The 5,638-nt window shown below is 45.7% G+C and overlaps 1 long non-coding RNA gene across 1 annotated transcript in view; it reads right to left on the reverse strand.

The window, feature by feature from the left end:
• LOC106815055 overlaps positions 1-3,479 on the reverse strand; it is a 14,269-nt gene extending 10,790 nt beyond the window's left edge. Inside the window, exon 1 of the long non-coding RNA XR_001394691.1 lies at positions 3,347-3,479. This is a non-coding gene — a long non-coding RNA (uncharacterized LOC106815055). The remainder of the gene's footprint in view (positions 1-3,346) is intronic.
• Between the last annotated feature and the right edge of the window lie 2,159 nt (positions 3,480-5,638).

Consider the following 5,638-nt stretch of genomic DNA (forward strand, 5'->3'; position numbering starts at 1 on the left):
AGGCACACACCACACATCACACGCACACCACACACACACACACACATCACAGGACACACACACACACACACACATTCACCACACCACACACACACACAGATAACGTTTCCTCGGCTGGTATACATACCCGCGGACGACCACTCTCTCCGGCGTAGACGCGCCAGCTGGCTTCCATGGTAGGTACAATTAGCTGGTACTGTGTGCGGCCTGTTGTTGACTTTGACTTGCTTGCTACGATTGAACGGGAGGGAGGCGAGGACAGCAGTGCGGGGCGGAACTGAGCCTGACATCAACTAAACGGCATCTGTTTTGTTAACGGCGGATATGGGCTCGCGGTGCCCGCCGTCAGCGTTGCGTGCGTGTCTGCCCGTGCTGTGCGTGCGTAGCGTGCGTGCGTCGTACGTGCAACATGTCTCTCTCGGACCTGTCAGAGCTATGCGTCGCTGACAATAGAATTATTCGGCGAGGCTTTTTTGTGGTGAGCTACAGTGTCATTGACACTTTCATATGGAAGCAGAAACGATTTCGGCTCTACTGTAGTGGCCCTAGCGGTAGCCGACTACGGTACGACAGGCGTTATATAGTTAACGCGTGTCCTAGTTGTTTGGATTCAGTGTTCGCTCCTGCCGTTAGGCAGGATGGTGATGCCACGTAGCAAATAAGAGGTAGTACCAGTGGAACAGAACACAGTTAGATTCGGTTAACTGTATGGTTATAGTTGGTTGATTGCTTCCTACTAGTTTACAAATAATTCCCCTGCATTCGTATATGCAGCGGATCCTATAACCAGTAGACTAATATTGAACTATTAACGCGTCGCCGGTTTCGTCTTCCCCTCTCACGTTCGTCCTCGCTTCGCGTAGACCTAGGCAGCCTCCACGGGTGTCTCCCTCGTAGTCGCTCCTGGCTCTCCCTAACTGAAATCCTGTTCTTCTCCGCTTGTAGTGAAAGATCCCGGCTGAGCCCTCATTTTCCCTGTAGTCTTCTTTCCTTCCTGAAAATCCGTGCTTCTCGTCCCTCTGTTATCTCTCTCCTCGAGACCTAAAATGCTTTCTCCCTCTTTCTCTTCTTCTTCTTCTTCTTCTTCTTCTTCTTCTTCTTCTTCTTCTTCTTCTTCTTCTTCCTACCTAGACCTGAAAAATAACGCTCCTGCTCTGCGATTCGGTGCGCCTTATATACCTAGCTGGCACCGCCCCCCCCCCACGTGCCGTTGTTTAGCACGCGTTGCCAAAACACGCAGATTTTGTTTGCTGGTGCAATCGTTTCACCTGCTGACGCAACCCGTGGCTGATACGATTATTGCACCATCTGATGCAACTCGTTTCTAAGTAAATATTCCTCTCTTCGACAACTTAGACTATTCATTCTATTCAAATCTCCTCGAATATTATGCTGACTAATAGTACCTAACCGCGTTGATTATTATACTATATATATTGTGTTATCGCTTTTCGCGTATACACTCCTCGTTTTCCCTTGGACCCCATACGTATGTATGATCCAAGATGGCTGTGCCCAGGGGTGTTGATATATTTATGTGCCTCTATATTTTATCCTGTCCTTTATATGGTTCTTCTATCTATACTGTGAGTTCAATCCATCCATCCTGATCTAGTCTACTGCTCCTGTGAGTTACACACCCCCGAAATCTCCACACTACGAGTGAGAGAGCAACATGACAGTGTCTCCACCCCGGCCCCCCCACTCCGAGGTCGGAGGGACCGCATGCGCGTTCCCAAAATCTCCGGTAAAGGGGTATTTTTCGCGCGACAAAATCCGGCCCAAAAATTATAAAAAAGGGGGTGTATTTGACTTTTCACCCGGAGATTAGCAGCGGCGGCAGCGGCAGCAGCGGCAGCAGCGGCAGCAGCGGCAGCAGCGGCAGCAGCGGCAGCAGCGGCAGCAGCGGCAGGGGAAGCGGCAGGGCAGGGGCGGCGGCAGCAGCGATGGCGGTAGTGGCGGCAGGGGCAGCAGGAGCGAGGGCTTCTATGCTATCATCGCATCGTTATACTGCACACTCTGCATGTCTCTGCATGCGTCTGCCACCGCATCTCCAAACTCGCGTGAGTAATTCATTTCGGCAGTTGGCTGGCTTCCATTCCCCCTCCCCGCTCCCCTTGCAGTTCTTACGCGGAAGAGAGAGAGAGAGCGAGAGAGAGAGAGAGAGAGAGATAAAGAGAGAGAGGGAGAGAGAGAGAGAGAGAGAGAGAGAGAGAGAGAGAGAGAAAGAGAGATGGAGATTATTTGCGTGTGCGCGCGTGCGCGTGTAAGCGTCTATTTAAAGCCGCACAATGCGCATTAAAAACGCTAATTTCTCCAGTACTAGACTAGCAAATACTTCGTGTCATGCATAATCACACTACCTTATGACAAAATAAACTCTCGTTCCTCCCATTTCACAGCGCGTTGTCTTATAAAAGGTATTTGAAAATACCTCCAATGTTGTTCAAATTTTCAGATTATGTTGACACTTTCGCGTTGCCCTGCCAAGCAACCGCACAGCGCGGTGCTGCGGTACAGCGGTACGGGTGTAGCAAAGATTACCACTTCGAGGCTAAATTGTTTGGCAAACAGTCGGCGTTTGCGCCAGAATGCTAGTTTTCTCACCTCTTTCTTGTGGGTTTTAAGCAAACGCGCAGTAAAATGGGAGCAACTAGAGTTGATTTTGTCATAAGGTAGTGTGATTATGCATGACACGAAGTATTTGCTAGTCTAGTACTGGAGAAATTAGCGTTTGGATGCGCATAGTGCGGCTTTAAGAGAGAGAAAAGAAGAGACAGGGAGAGAGAGATGAGAGAGAGCGAGAGAGAAGAAAGCCATTGGCTGGGACGTCTGGTGCAACGCAGGCGCAGCGATGTACATGTATATACATATTATATAGTATACATTATATATATAGCATATATGTATATATATATATCAACATTAGTGCCTCAGATATAAATCATCGGACATTAGTGCCTCTCGCTCTGTCTGCGTCTTTTTCCGTTTTCTCTCTCTCTCTCTCTCTAGGGTACATTGAGCAGTGTTCCGGATTTAGGGGGGTCTCCAAGGCAGGAAAAACCCGCAAAAAGCCCGCGAAAGGGGGTTCAGAAATTTTAGCAGTCCTGAGATAGGGGGGTGCTTTCAAAGGGAGGGAACGAGCATATGCGTACCCTAAATAACACTGAGTGGAGGGGCAGGGGTCTCCACCCACGTACATGCACAACACGCAGTTTCCGTCTCAATTCACGTTCTGCATTGTGACGGTCCAGATTTCAATGACTAAACCTTCATTGTTTGAACTCGGCGGATCTGTCTGTCATAATGCTGATGTGTTGTCGACCATCGTCATGGCAATGCTTACCTGACAGCATAGGCAGGTTGCACCTCATGAGGGTTACGTCTGTCTGACCAGAAAAACAGCAGGCGGTCAAACAGTGGTTCCACCTCAGCAATCCTATTCTGCCCTTCTGGATAGATTCGCAATAACCCACCGGTTTCCTGCAAATGCAGTGCAGTAGATAAATACTCAACACATTTATAAGAATTACACTGTAACACAAATGTAAAATTGTAGTCTAGGTCTAAAAAAACCACTTCTGCCAAACTTCGTTTTAACTAACATCGTTTTAATAACATTTGTTGGTACTAAACGAGTGTATGTGGTGAAGAGCACACAAACTCTAGAAATTGAGTTTTGTCATCTTGACGAGATGTAGGTAACCTGAAAAACATTATGTTTAAAAGAATAAAAATGTCTCTAACATTTGTAGGCAGAGAAAATGCTGGCATCACACAGATACACACACAGGGCCCTGTAATCACACACAGATACTATATTGTTGAAAAGTAATCTGAATAGATAAATTTACTCCACTTACTGTGGCAAACCCATTATAACTGCTACGGCATTAGCCATTGAGGAGATATTTACACTAAACAATGAAATAAACAGCTTATAATACAAGATAGATGTACAGTCATGGTAATTCGTTAAAGGGACAGTAGCCTCTAGGATTTTACTGTATACAGCTGTACTTACTGTATAACAAATCGTCTATACCCACACGCATTTGTTACCAGATACCTAATTTAATTGTTATAATTAATTTCATATCAATGCTACGAAATTTGAACGGCGCCATGACACCCGCGACCGTGCTGCCACCCCGAAAAAGTTGCGTATTTGACAATTTATTTTGCGACATTGAATACCTCACATAATGAGTAACTAATAACTTCTAGTCAGTGATTTGTTGCATAAACGTTGTTTCCTAGGATCGAAAATGTGCTACATTTCTACAATTTCAGCTCAACAAAATAGTAAAAATCGGGTTCAGGATTTGAAAGTAAGCTCTAAGGTAGATGCTTTCTCACGATACCAATATTGGTAGCTAGAGCTATAAAATTGCAAAAGTTTCTCTTATCTAAGTGCTCTCAGAGGACCCCAACCTGTCAAAAATGCTGTCCCACTCTAATGATGCACGGGGGCGATGAACTCAGGGTCAACCCTACCGCGTCCCAAAAGCGTTTTACGAATTGTCAAAGATGAAACAGTCCGTAAAAGTAAATGACGAAGGAAGGATTTTTGTGGCAACTATATAGGTTTTTTGATCACGCAAGGATTGATGGACAACATTATTGACATTTGCGAGCAGCTATTAGAAGAATAAAGAATCTGGCCAAAGCGAATTAATTATGAGACGAATTGTGCATAGAAAGATATTGAAGATATACAAGCATAAGAACTGTAACAGGTGGACAAAAAGAAGGACGAGAAGGAAACACCACATGCTATATGCAATGTCGGAATCATGTTCTTGGTCTTGGACGCGGAGGCAAAATGGACCACTAACCATAACCATTGAAGGACTTCAATGCAGCTACCAGAGCTTGGCGTAAGGTACTAACATATCTGCGCATGATCTTCACCGGCACAGACAACCAAAACCGCGGTTGCATACCGTCACGTTTGACCCTTAGCATTCACATTCTGGGCCATTGAAAATTACGAATCATGAGGGTACAAATGTATCGAGCATGCGACATGACTGTACTTTACCAAGACAAACGTCATCATCCAACCCGTAAACCCAAAGATTTCTGACACTCAGGTCAGACGGCAAAAAAGCGTGTTTAAGCAAAACTCTACGCATTCAAATTCTCTCAGAGTTCACAAAGCTGCCGCTCCTGACCTTCCTGCTATCCATGATTAGTGAGAACGACGTTATTGCTCTGTAACGTGATGCAGCTAAAAATAAGAATACTATCTGTCCTGCCGCTAGATGTCCCCAAAATAAAGGTGCGTCCATTATCCATCATGACAAACAAGCTTCTTGGAGTGCACAGCACGCTGTGGACAGAGCAAACTCCAGAAAAGAACCTATCGCATTCTGCCTGTCTGCCCTACTGTTACTGAGTATGCAAAGTTTACTGCGATGTATAATTTCATTCCATGGTGTTCACACTGGTTAACAGAAATCAAAGATTTACGGAAGGGTAATCTGTATAGTCAAGGAATAATTGATAACGGCAGGGAAATCAGCACTCTAGTCCAATGCTGGGACATTACACCTTGGTGAAAACTGTTTGAAGTGCATTGGAAAACCCTCGGTGGAAGATGAAGCCGAAAGGACCTGGCCTACAGCCGGGCTTT

This window comes from Priapulus caudatus, unplaced genomic scaffold (genome assembly GCF_000485595.1).
Source record: "Priapulus caudatus unplaced genomic scaffold, Priapulus_caudatus-5.0.1 Scaffold1031, whole genome shotgun sequence".
Classification (NCBI taxonomy): domain Eukaryota; kingdom Metazoa; phylum Priapulida; class Priapulimorpha; order Priapulimorphida; family Priapulidae; genus Priapulus; species Priapulus caudatus.